The sequence below is a fragment of the Brachyistius frenatus genome, unplaced genomic scaffold (genome assembly GCF_029030835.1).
Source record: "Brachyistius frenatus isolate BFR_SWC_R1_liver_20210118 unplaced genomic scaffold, ASM2903083v1 Contig_1, whole genome shotgun sequence".
Classification (NCBI taxonomy): Eukaryota; Metazoa; Chordata; class Actinopteri; family Embiotocidae; genus Brachyistius; species Brachyistius frenatus.
In genome coordinates, this window is record NW_027210600.1 from 10,231,158 (window position 1) to 10,245,000 (window position 13,843).

Genomic DNA, 13,843 nt, shown 5'->3' on the forward strand with positions numbered 1-13,843 from the left:
GGAGCTGCGCAACGCATTCTTTGACATCCATATTCATATGCAGTGATCCCACCTATAAAGACTAATGGTTAATACTTTGTTTTGGCTGATTAGACTATAGTGTTTTTTCCAAACCGTCCAAGCTCACCATCATAACCTTGTTGTTCCAGCTCCTGGCAGCTGAATTTTTACTCATCACTCCAGTTAATGTTTATCTACCTACCTGGGGAGTAGATTCTCTTCTTTTTGATATTTTGAAGTAAAAAATGACATGTGTTGTGTGTTCCCTAATTGGGTTTAGATATGTGATATTACACCAATCTGATTACCCCTTTGCCTCCACCTCATTAAAGAGGAGGTCTTAATCACTCTTTGTTGTTTAGCCGAGATCAAGTGCATCCAGCTGTAGGTGCATTCTGCTTTGGGGTAATTAATAGCCTGATATTCATTCTCAAACATACTGACAACAGTGCAGTTGAATGCAAAAGTAAAAAGAAAAAAACTTTTACATTCACTTGATAGCTCTCTTTTGTCACAGCAAAACATCGGTTGATCAGTTGAGCAAAGTAAGCGACTTAATGTTTCACTTTTCGTCACTGTTATCCAACCATGTCCCACTTTTTTCAGAGACTATTTTTATTTTAACTTGCAGCTCCTCCACTTAGTCATAATGTTCTTGTCATATTAGAAATATAGCATCTACTACTTCCTTCCCTTCATTTCCTTTCTATTATTTTTATTTTTTCCTTACCAGAATCCTCCAACCCCGGTGCCCAAAAGTAAATTTCATAGACTTATTTTAGGACTTCTTTTAACAGTGTTGAACATTTATATATATTTCACACATATCCAAAAAGTAGATAAAGAGAACCCTATCAAACAAATGACAAAATATGCTATACTTGGTCATATATTTGTTAAGAGAAATGATCCATATTACTTTTCTGCAAGTGGCATAAGTATGTGAACCTTTGCTTTCAGTTTCTGGTGTGATCCCCTTGTACAGCAATAAATGCAACTAAATGTTTCCAGTTACTGTTGATCAGTTATGCATTTGTGTGCTTGGATGTAGTTTAGCCCATTCCTCTGTTCAGAGGAGCTTCAACTCTAGGATGTGGGTGGGTTACATACATGAACTGCTTGCTTCAGGTCCTTCCACAACATTTCACTTGGACTAAGGTTAGGACTTTGACTTCGAAAACATGAACTTTGTTCTTTTTTTAACCCGTCTTTGGTGGAATGACTTGTGTGCTCTGGGGTTGGCATTTTCTTGCATGACCTGCTTCCACTGTAGATTCGCTTCCCTGGAAGATGTCCTTAAATCCCCCTCTCAAGTTCACTGCTGTTTTTTGGGATTCATTGTTCCATTAATGACGGTAAGCTGTCCTGGCCGAAAACGGACCCAAACCATATCATTACCACTACCACATTTTACAGATGGGATAAGGTCCTTACACTGGAATGCAGTGTTTCCCTTCCTCCAAACATAAGCCATCTCATTTAAACCAAACGGGTCTATTGATCTCATCTTCCCACAAAATATTTTTTTCAATGGCCTTCTGGCTTGTCCACCTGATCTTTAGCAGAGTACACAGAGGCAGGAATGTAAGGAGCGCTATGGTCTTCTCCACTTCTCGCACATCATTGTTGTTTAGTGTTCTGCTGATGGTGGACTCCCAGGCCTTTTAGTTACCTAGAAGTTTGCAGACTATTACATACCTTCTTCATGCAGTGATCTTTGTTGGTCGATGTATGGATGGATGGATTTTCCTGCTCTTTAAATAAAACAGGGCGTTCACTTACACCTGATAATCATCAACATTGTTTGTCTGATTGGTTTAATTTGGTTCACTTTATCCAATTTTTGGACTTGAGGGAAAATCTGGGAATGTTTTAGGTCATATTTATGTAGAAATGTCAACATTCTAAATGCTTATCAAAATTTCCAAGCACCACACTGTGTGATAGTGTTAAGCCACATGTACAGGATGTGTCCCCAAACTTCCAGTATGAGCCTTTTAGTTTATTATTTGATTGGTTTGGTAGACACAGCATAAACCACATGATTGTCATCTTATAAGCATAATACCATCTAATTATAATATCTTCAAACCACCATTCAAATTTCAAGTTCAAACCAGAGTTTTAACATTGTGACCGTAGTGCGTTAAAGCCAGAGCTACATGACTATCCCAAATGCCTTTTATTTTAAGAGATGATTTATGGTTAACAGATGACAAGGAGTGTATGAAACAGAAACTTTTTGTTGCCCATTACAGGTCATGTCTGAAGAAAACATAACTCTTTATTGCCGTTTAATCTTTTATTGTCTTCACTTTAAAGAAAACATAGTCAACCATAGCCCCACAATCAGGGTACGTATCGTTTTTGTGTACCATTGCATTCATACTGCATGAAAATGTGCAATTTTCAGCAATTTTTCCAATGCAGTCTGCATTAAATTTGTATTGGCTTTAATGAGACAGTTTACACTGGGGCTCCTCATAATCACAATATGCAAGTAAAGGAGAGCTGTTCAAGTGTGGGATTTCCCCTGAAAGGCAAACTGCTCCCCCAGGCTCTCACATATGTTTGATAAACAACGTTTAATATCTGCAGATACTGTATTTTCCAGTATACACAGAATAGCAGAGCTTTATGTTTAAGCTTTTGAAGAATCCAAAACTGAAGTGGGCAATCCAAAATGAGCTGCAGGAAATAGTGTTCATTGCACTTTTGATGTATTAAAGTATGTAGAGTGTGTTGTTCAACTTTTAGTACATGTCAGACAAATAAGATGACCTTGTAATGCCAGTTAATTTTGCATGCCTGTTGGATCATACTACGACATCAGTTTTATGGATGATTGAGAATTTTCACGTAAGTATGGTGTGTATGGACAACCCGACAGCCAAGTGGTTATGGTGCATACCACATGGGTGCAAATGTTATCAGCAGTAATTCCCTGGTTTCCATCTAGGCCAGCTGAACCTTTACTTTATGTCACTCCTGCTCTTTTTCCTGTGTGTCTCTAATGATGCTATTTGACAGGCAAAAAAGGCCCAAAAAAAGGACTTTTTTTTTCTTTTTTTTTTTAAATGAAAGAAAAAAAGGAAATATGGTGTGTTTGCATTTGGGGTTCTCTGTGAATTTTTTTTTTTTTTTTTTTTAAATAAGTAAACTTCTATACAGACACATAGGCCACATATTTAATTGGAGGCTGCAGGCCCCAGCATAAATGGTAATGAATCAGAACAAGCAGTTCAGCAGTTTTTCACAGGCAAAATGTCAACTCGTAACATTAAATAATTTGTGAACATCATACCTGAATTACACCAAGTGGTAACAAATTCAGGGTAAAAGTATATTTCATTTTTTCTGTGCATGCATATACTTGGCAATTGATATTAACTTGATACTCTCCTAACTGCGATGGTGAGCAAGGCACAGAAACTCAAGTCATCAGGTTTTCATGTGATGGGAATACATCATATGCTCGTGCAAAGCTTGAGCCGATAAAATCGAACCATTGCAACTTGACAGCTCAGAAGCACAAAAAAACCCCCAAAAAACCTATAGTGAAAACATTGCCATTAATGCAACGACACATGTCGGTGCAATGCATACAAATGTACCAGAACTGAGCTGGTTGACGACTGTGCCTTAAATATCTGGAATAGGGAACTTCCCAAAGGGCAGCTTTACGCAACTACACTCTCACACAGTCGCACACAATCACACACAAAGAAATCACTGTGACCTACTCCAATCTTTCTAGGTTTTGTGAAATTGTGCATCTACAGCTCTCAAGATGTAGACTTTAAATATCCAATTAACATCCAATCTAATCTGACATCAATACCCTTCAATTTCCAAGATAACTAATCTTAGATAAGCAGAAACTTCTTATTTGACAAATACCAAACACTTCATTCAATTCAGATGTGTAATCTGTAAAGATTCCACATGAGGATAAAGAAATATAAATAGACTGTATTTTAAAAGATATCACTTGGTTCAAAGGAACAATCTTGGAAATTATTAGGCAGATACGACGTTGGCTGTCTGATTCAATTTCTCATTGTAAAGTCCTGAAAAAGTTATTTAAAATGTCATAAATTCAATGTGTTGCATTTTTGTGTCATTACAAGGGAAATTACGACCGAGAGCAAGTCCTTACTTGCAGAATGTTTTTAATTTTTTAGCCCTTTCAGTGGCTGTTTTGCCTCTCTGTTGGTTTAAAAGAAATATACTAAAATGTAAAATATCTTGGATGTTGTGCCCATTAAATTCACTCTAATAAACTGCTTGTGGCAGACATTCTCCTGGGTGCTGGCAGGAACTAAAAGCACTGTGAGATATGGAAAGGAAGACTGATAGCAAAAAGAAAACCGGGTGGCGGTGTGAATTGTTCTGCAACCTTTGAAATTAAATACTTTTTCAAACCACGTCTAAAATGGGGTGTAAGCCAGAGTTAATACGCTGTAATATGTTGGCTGGAGTGAGCCTCTGTAGCAGAATTACACTATGGCCTCTGCTGACTGTGCCATAATCCAGTATGCATTCAGATATTCCTCAGTGCAGCTACAATCATCCACATGCACTCACTTTTTGTTGTTGTTTACAAGTCAATTTTGTGCAATGTAATATAGATTTACAGTATAAATAGGCCATAAAGCAGACTTTAATCTGAATCCTGCGTGTTCCTACAATCAAAAACAATGTAACAATGTAATTGTTACGTTCAAAAACAGAAATATAGGATTGTTAAATTCACAGAAAACTGCTGACTCTTATTGAGTAAATTAACATTTCTTATTCATTCTAGAAGATCCCACTTAGCTGATCATGTAAAACTGAGAATAATGTAGGGTACTTGCTCTTTGTTACGGAACAAAGGTGAATGCAAAGGCTCTTGGAACAGCTTAATTATTTGGTTTCTTTCAGGCTATAATTACCTTTATACTTGTGGCAATTGTATGTATTGTAAGTTTGTAGCTTCAATCAGAAACATACAGCATGTACCACAAATGTACAGATATGTGTTTTTGGTGACCAATCTGCAGAGAAAAATGAACTACTTAACTATACGGTATGTAGTGACTCAGGTCTAAATGCAAGGAAATCAAATGGATAAAAAGTAAAGACCGGCATACACAGCAATAACAAAATAACTACTGTTGGTCAATGTCGTTAAGGAAAATTGCTCACCTACACTGCCAGAAAACATTTGGAGGAATGTTATGGCTTTAACTGATTGCCCAACTTGTCTTCATGACCACTCTTTGGGTAGCAGCCAGTAGCCACATATTGTTGACACTTGCAAAAGAAAGAAAGCCAGATAATAGAGCTCCTAACTTCCCGTACCCCTGGGAAAAGCCAAGGGCAGTAGAGACTGAACAGGTAACAAAGCATAGAGGTTTGAGGTTTTCCATGTTTTGTAGTAGAAATTAAATATCCCATCTAGCACACAGGAGAATGAAAAAGCAATGCACCCAACACTGTATATACAACCTTACAAAGGACAACTGTGGCGTTTTCAGATTATATGTTTCCTCATATCTGTAGAGCTACCAAAAAAAAAAAAAAAAATGAATAGATTAATATTACTATTGACTGGACTGACATCAAACTTGTAAAGTAAAATACAAACTCCCTAACTGTTATAATATTATAAAATGTAACAGCAGTTTAGATAAATGCAGGCTTGTGACAATCAGTGATTTGCTAGAGTTCAACAATAACAGTTTCTCTTGCTTTGATAAACATCCATCAATTTGTCCTCCTTCTAACCGGTATCAATAGCGGTGTCTCTGCTCGGCTCAGCTGCCCAACTGCAAACCTGTTTGGCCTTCGTGCTCTCACAGCCCACCTAATATTGCTGCAGCACAGTCAGGGAACATTGAAACACTGCACTGCTCTCATCACAGCCACAGAGAGACAGCATACACATTGAGGAACACATTTACATTCCAGCGAGTAAGTGCACTCAACCTCATATCATTACCGACTTATTACCTACTCACTCTCTCAAACACACACACACACACACACACACACACACACACACACACACACACACACACACACACACACACACACACACACACACACACACACACACACACACACACACACACACACACACACACACACACACACACACACACACACACACACACATAGACAGGTGGATGTATATGCAGGGTTTTTTTCTGGCAAAAACTTAATTGCTTAGTTTGTTACCATTTACGTAACACACATGCATGTCTTTATTTGATAGGTCGGGGAAAATAAAATTCAAAAACTGCTGGCCGAGAATCAAACACTTATTATCAGTTATGTAATGTAACAAAAGTCCATCATGTGTGAGTGCATTTTAATAATATCAATCAAATCATAATGTAATATCCTATGCTTATCTAATTTCCCTAAGGAGATCATTAAAGTTTTATTAAACTTAATTGGAAATAACTGTTTATGTATGTTTGAGATGTAATTAAAACAAAACAGCAGTGTCACTGTTCTCAGCAGAGACCATTTTGCAGCCTCAGTTAGTGCACTTTGAAATCCATATAGGGCAAGAATACAGCTGTGAATGCTTACCTACCTACCTCTATCTGGTCTGCTGTGATTTATGAAGACTCAACATGAAGATTAATTGCTGTGACAGGTAGATCGACAGAAAACAGAAATGGCCCAGGGAGATAGGTCCAAAGACCTGTCGGAGAGAATAGAGGAAAAAAGACAAGAGTTAGAGCTTGGTTATTTGTGGGGGTATCCGTTCATCTGAGTGGTATTGCCAATACGAAGCCTGCATGTCCAGTCCTTTACATATTGTAACTCACTGACGAACATTGTGTCATCAAAGTCAACGCACAGAAATCCATTAAAGCACATGAACCTTCCCCTTATATGTAGCATGTAGCCTTCTGACTGAGTGAGCTGCTGAAAAATGTGTCCGAATAAATAGCTGCTAGCTGACAATGTAGCATGTCCAGGGGAATATTATCACGTGTATGACATTCAATGCCAATCCATTAACTAGTTTATTTAATTTAAAACCACAAATGTACGCCTCGTGGATACACATTTCTTTTTAAATTAGTGGTTTATCAAAGATTGCACCGTTATTCCTTGATGGACCGTGAATGTCCTAATTTTGTGTCAGTCTTCGCAGTAGCTGTAGAGTGGACGAGCCGGACAGCATACTGACATCGTTATCCACAAAGTTAATAAGTAGAAAAGTTACTTTTTACGAAAAAATTTCAGGAACCTCTAATGCATCACAATACCACACTTGAATATCAGTATTTTGCTCATGCTATGAGGAGAAACAGTTCAAATTGTGTCCAAAGTGTGTTGTCACAGCAGTTGAAGACTTAGCCTCCACTCTCCACTTTAGACAGTTAAAAAAAAAAATAGATCACCTGTACATCGTATCAGTTGTCCGCACATATTAAAAATGCTCTACTGGCTAACTCTTATCTCGTGTACAACTGTCAACCCTCTCACGGCTCTCCTGTGCACACTATCTAAACACCCTATAAAACTTTAAAGACTAGTGCTGTAATGTGGTGTATCAGTCGTTAAAAGTAACAGTAAAGTAAATACTGTTGTTTCCTACAATTGAGGAATTCTGCCATTACTACCGTCTTTTTTCTCTGTCATTTTTAGTTATGAAAAAGAGAAGGCATACTAAAAACTTTCTTAAATAAGATATCAAGACTCTTGTTATGTTTGAGGCAAGCAGAAACCTAAAAGTCAGAATATAAAATGCATTTTCAATGCCTAGACTGAAAATACTTCTGGCATCTCAAAATGTGGGCAGTGATGCAAGAATCATGTCAGGTTTTTTTTAACAATTCATCCAGTATTGATCAAAGTACTATCAAATTGAAACTGGCAGTTTGTACTTTTGTGTTTTAGTAGAGTACACAAAGACACACACATCAAACAGGATGTAGACACTTTCAGTCAGTCACTAAGCCAGCTGAGCTAACAAGCTTTGGGTTATTAGAAAATCATTACTCACATCAGAGGCCCAAAGGCGGCCCATCACTAAGACATGAAACAGAAATGTGACACAATAATGGGACGGCTGATCTTTTTGTAGACACTCAACATTGCATTCTGCATATAGGTGAATGCACACGGATTACCAAAAGCTACTAATGGCAGTAATAAAGATGATGCAAAATGTTTTTTCCTTGCACATCCTTAAAAACTCATCTCAACGAGCAGTGACAGTGGCACTAGCATGGCAAATTATTTTGCTGGTTGGCAGTTGCAATAAGCACATGTATCAGTTGTAGTTTGCCTGATTGCACAGAAACAGACACAATACAGGTGTTAATTGTCATCATGAGAGGCACACAAACACACATACGCACACCTATGGCTTCCTGTTAATTATGTATTTTCTTTAAGTCTCTTTCCATCTCTGGGCTTTTTAGCTCAACATTTTATTATGCAGCACTCTATCAATAATAATAATAATACACTAGAGGATACTCCTCACTATGATATGCTGCAACAGCGAAGTCCCCTGTGGTGTGTTTCTAAAAAGTATTGTTAACTTTTGCAGAGTGGCTTTTAATAACCACCAGGGTTTCATATTTAAATGCTATATGCTAATTTTTAATAGGCAAAAAAAAAAAAAAAAAGGCAAATGAACAGTAAATTAACCCTAGTTGGTCTTTGGGGAGAGAAAAATAATTTGAAATCTCAAAGAAATAATTTGCTCACTTGTATTCATAATTTCTAACCTGGAATTCCTTAATTCATCTTTTCAATTTAATGGAAGAGCAATTTTGTGTCAATTGAATTAAAAAATGTTCCTCGGTAGTTGTTTAATTTGCCTTCCGTCTTTTTCCTTTGATCAGGAGCACATCCTTCCCCATTCAACACAGCACATGTTCACTGTAGTGACTTTTCATCAACCACTAATCAAGTGCTCCAGAGTCTTGAAGGTGCTATTTTAGTTACTGGATGACATCCGCGATGTCTTAAAGGGTTCTAATGTGAAACAATCTGTTTTCCCTTCAAATTATTTTAAGAATTGTTCACATGTTGTGTTTATTAGGCACATATATCGGTTCAAGTATATTCACTCATTTAGATTCTATGATGTCTCAAGTAAACTTTGTTTTTTCTATCCCACTTACACAACCAAACAATCTTGTAATATTTTGGGGAGGTTAGGCTAATTTGCCAATGAAATTAAACGTTATTTTCAAATGACTGGATTTTGACATATACATGAAGGCTCGTTATAGTCATACTCTTGCCAAATGATCTGACACAATGCTGACTGGCAGATAAATCTCTCTATATTTTACAGTTTATGAAGCTTTTAAATCTGGTGTTTGGTGAGACATTCCCGCGCTGGCTGGATGGGTGCCCTCTGAGCATGCTCTATGGGCAAAGCACGCACACCAGAGCCAAGCTAAGTACAATAGTATGACTCAAAACTTTCCACATTTTAATTGGACTGAACCGATCAAATTTTGACAGTAAAACATTTAGCGGGGATGTGACACTCGTAACCATTTTTTCACCATTTACAGCAAGAACAGCTGCGACAGAGAAGGCTACTGCCTAGTCTATGATGTTAGCATGTGTTGACGGTGTTTTTATAATTAGTCCCACCGGCAGAAGGGGGAGACGGAAGTTGTGCATTTCAAGTTTAAGAAAGCTATTCTTTTACAGTAAACTTCTTTCAAGCCTCCTCTTATCCAACTTTAGGCCTTGAACCTTTCTTTGAAGAGCAGTGCCTTTATTGCCTCATCTGAACCACCACACCGCTCTTCTGTATTGTATGAGCTTAAAGCCATTGATATTCTGCTCAGTTTGCCTCTATATTTAGGATCTGCTCTCTGCGCTTACCATGATAGACGGTGGTAAAGTGACCTGTCAGTGAGCTAGGTGTGCATGTGTGTATGCATGTGCTTTTGCCTGTGCATGAATACGTATGAAAGTGGGAAAAAGATAAAGAGCGTGTGAGGGAATAAAGCAGAAAATTGGCCATCCGTGTGGTGTGTATGTGTGCATGTCTGATGTCTTACAATCTTCTGAAATCCGAGCTTTGAACATAAAAGTAAAAGAAGAAACAATGTGAAAAAGTTACCTCAGAGATCTAAATGATTAAAATCAACCGAACAGAAACACCCACAGTAAAGCACACACTCCAACCAAAGCACATTCACACCTGTCATTGAGTTTGCAAGAAGGCAAGGATCTTAAATGTCGATTTTCTACGCCTAAACTTACCTTATTTTAAGTGCGGGGTTCGATTTTACAATATAAGTCTGTCTCTACTTTGTCCTGATATAATCCCTCTCTTTTGTGACAGCTACCAGTTTCGTGAATCTTATATATACTTTGCATTTACTAGGTAACTTTCCATTGTGTCTGCAGGTCCCGGTTTGGTAAATACTAGGCTTTTCACAGGTTACACCAAGTGTGTAATATCCCCAAAATGTGAGCAGTGGGAAATTAAGAAAAAAAACAAAAAACAGTTGAACTTTCATTTAAAGTTATTTAAACCATTTTCAAAGGAAGTACCACCACATATTATTGTTGTGCTGTGCTTAAAAACAACACCATATTAAAGGCCAACCAGTCTCATTTTTACCAGGACAACATTATGAACATTGACAAGAAGCAACGACTGATAGTTGGCATGTGTTCAAATAGCACACTAAGGGCCTAATTTACTAAAGGTTTGCGTGTGTAAAATCACGTTCACACCACCTGCAAAAAAATGTCCAAGCTGATCTACTAACGACGTCCAGTGAGGATTGCGTCTTTCAAATGTGCAATTTAACACACGTTGTCCATTTTGCGTGTTTGCCTGCATGCATATGTAATATTGGGCGTTTCTGCTTGAAGGTGCAAAATACTGGGAGGGGAAATGGAAATAGAACAATTTAGCACCCGCAATCATATTTACTAAACCTGAAAGTAGAAACAGGAGAAGTGATTGTTGTGTATTTTAGTACGACTGAAGGTATTAATCAGTTGCACAAATCTGGAGAGACGGCTGCTCTTATTGTTGTGAGAAGGAGACGCAGGAAAGCAAAGAATATGTAGAGAACGTGGTTTTACACCCGCGGAAACATCTTTGAAATGTCAGACGGAAAAATGATTCAGACGTATCGTTTGTCCAGCGATGACATTTCTGAATTATTGAATGAACTGAATGATGATTGACATCCAACGACAAGGAGGAGCCACGAAATACCAGCAGTGTCAAAACTTCTTACGACTCAGCGTTTTCCTGCCTCTGAGTCGTTCCAGCGTATCGCTGCTTGGACGTCCCACCCAGTCCCGTTATTCAGGTGTGCTGTAACAGGTATCGAATGAGTCCTGCAGAATTCACAGGGAGCTTCATCAGGTTCACGAGCACTCACAAGGCACTGAATGAGACTAAGTCACCTGCTCATCACAGAAAGATCTGGACCTGCTGCTCGGTGTTTGTTAGAAGGATCTTACCGTCCCTCCTGTTTTATTTGCTGACGTTTTATTATTAAGCCTTTTTTTCACCTTTTTGTTTTTCCCACAGTATTGACTTCTTTGCTAATATTCTCCTATATAGCGATTTGTTCTTGTTATATTTATATTTCTTAATTTCAGTAGGATCAGATTTCCTTTTCCTTTTGCGGTTGCTCTGTTTTCCAATGTTGGAATCACTTTAACACACGCAAACCCCTTTTTAAATACAGCGATTTGCACTTCATTTCAATGACGCAATTACTCTGTTACTTTACTATGGTAGATGTAACTATTAATGAAAAGCAGAAACAAAACAAAACAAAACAAAACAAAACAAAACAAAACAAAACAAAACAAAAAAAACAAAAAAACAAAAAAAAACGTGAATTATTGACAGAAATTAAGTTATTATTGTTTAACTCTCGAATTAGAAGCATCAGTTCCAACTAGAGGGAATTTATAGAAAAAAGTTAAAGAAACAAAATTACATTTTAGGGACTAACTTAGATCTGTGGGACTCTGGGAGTGTTACTACACATTAGTTTGACTTTCCTGCTATGAGGGTTGATCATGACTAACTTCACATTTTTATTCAACTTCAGCATTCCGTAATTTGCCATTGTGGCATTGTTTTGTTCTTGCCATGCCATTAATCCTTGTGTATTTCAAACCTTTCTTGTATTACCATATTTGCATTTTATTTGTGCTTGAACATGAATCCCTTCAGCAAAAGGATAACGTGTTATTGAACTGAATTGTCCTTGCACTCAGTAGTCAGGGGTATTACACTTAACAGCAGTCTTTGTCAACTCGTCACTGCTTCTCTAGACTTTATCAGAAGCATAGAACATGTCCGACTGGTGTTTTTAGGAAGTAGCTCGAGCATGAGTCAGTGTGACGGGTATTAATCAATGAAACTACATCCACTATTAAAGAGTTATGAGTTCAAAACATGAACCAACATTTTTCCAGTGGTTACTTCAAGGTTTTCGTCTTGTAAGAAATGGGTCAGCGAGGCCTTTAACCTCCAGTATAGATTATTCATCAAAAGATATTTCATGTTTTACAGTGGAGTCAGTGTGCTGCTCCTATCTCATCTTTGGACTTCCTGTTTTCACTTCTCATGAGACACTGATTCCATCAATTCTTAACCCCTCTTTTTGTAAATGTGCTCCTCTTTCTCTCATCCTTTTCACTCTGTTTTAAATCCACCACTTCTACTCTTCCCACGCCTTCCTTCCTCTTTCAGATGTGGTGTAATTATCTGGTCATCATGATCAGAATCATTCTGTTTCCTCATTAAAAACCCATCTTCTCAGCTTTCCAATCGAACCAACACAACATAAACACACAGCCATGCAGATACCAAAGCACAGACACGCTCTTGTCTCTTTTTCTGTCGTCTTTGTCTGTCCCATTACAGTCTCATCACTTGAACCACTTTAGTGACTGAGCACGTCGGTGTAACAGGTCTGAGGTAATTATGTTGAGAGTGAGGAAAAGATGTTGGGCCAATATGCTGAGATCCATTGAGGACTGAAAAAAAAAACTGTTGAGCTCCCTCTCCCTTTGTGGTTCGTGATGTAACTTAGCTATAAGCCTATTTTTTTCAATGAAAATGTGTTTGCACTTGCAGGTATGCTTTTGTTTGGTCTATCTGGATTCAGTTTTAAAACTGTACAGATGTTTACCTCATTAAAACACTGAAGAAAGTGCTGAGACTGTTCTCTCAAGATCATGCATGTCAATATTCAAAGGGGGCTCATTATACATACTTTAGTGTTCATCAAGACTACACTTGATTGGAAATTTAAATCATGCAAGAGATTTGAGTTTTTATAAAGTATGTAAGCTGATAATTGTTTTACATAAAAACATTAGTAATATTTATAAGTAAGAAAGCATTAGAGAATGGAAATTGTAGGACTTTAGGCAGCATCAGATGCATTTAGATACATAACATACAAAATAGCCAATTTAAATAATCAGAAAGTTGAATGACAGATTCCTTTAGTGAAACCTTGCTGTAACCCCTTCACGTAACCTCAACTGCAAAATTGAGTCAAATTATGGTTAAATAGAGGCAAGAAAAATCATAATGTCATACTGAAAAGGAATAACAGTCACAGCACAGATTTCTGGTGCATGAGGGCAACAAAATTGCTGTAGGAATATCAGGAAAAGTATTTCAGTGGAGTCAATTTGTCAAACACATGCTGAGTGCGATGCAGGCATCCGTCAAATGCAAAAACATGAATATATACAGAAACTGAAAATTAGTGGTAGATTAGTGAAGTGCAAAAATGTCTTTCAAAAAGCATTTCATACGGTTACATGTTGCTGTGATGACCGATCGAAGCTCTGTTCT

The 13,843-nt window shown here is 37.6% G+C and overlaps 1 protein-coding gene across 6 annotated transcripts in view; it reads right to left on the minus strand.

The window, feature by feature from the left end:
• Positions 1–13,843, minus strand: part of LOC138615581 (leucine-rich repeat and fibronectin type III domain-containing protein 1-like protein) — a 178,130-nt gene that overhangs the window by 97,312 nt on the left and 66,975 nt on the right. For 3 of the 6 annotated variants that reach the window (XM_069689342.1, XM_069689333.1, XM_069689295.1), the window contains exon 2: positions 6,594–6,700. The exons of 1 other annotated variant lie outside the window; for it this stretch is intronic. The gene's annotated coding sequence lies outside the window, so the exon portion shown is untranslated. Of the gene's footprint in view, positions 1–6,585; positions 6,701–13,843 lie in introns of all 6 variants that reach the window. 2 more of the 6 variants (XM_069689305.1, XM_069689314.1) reach the window with 2 other exon arrangements.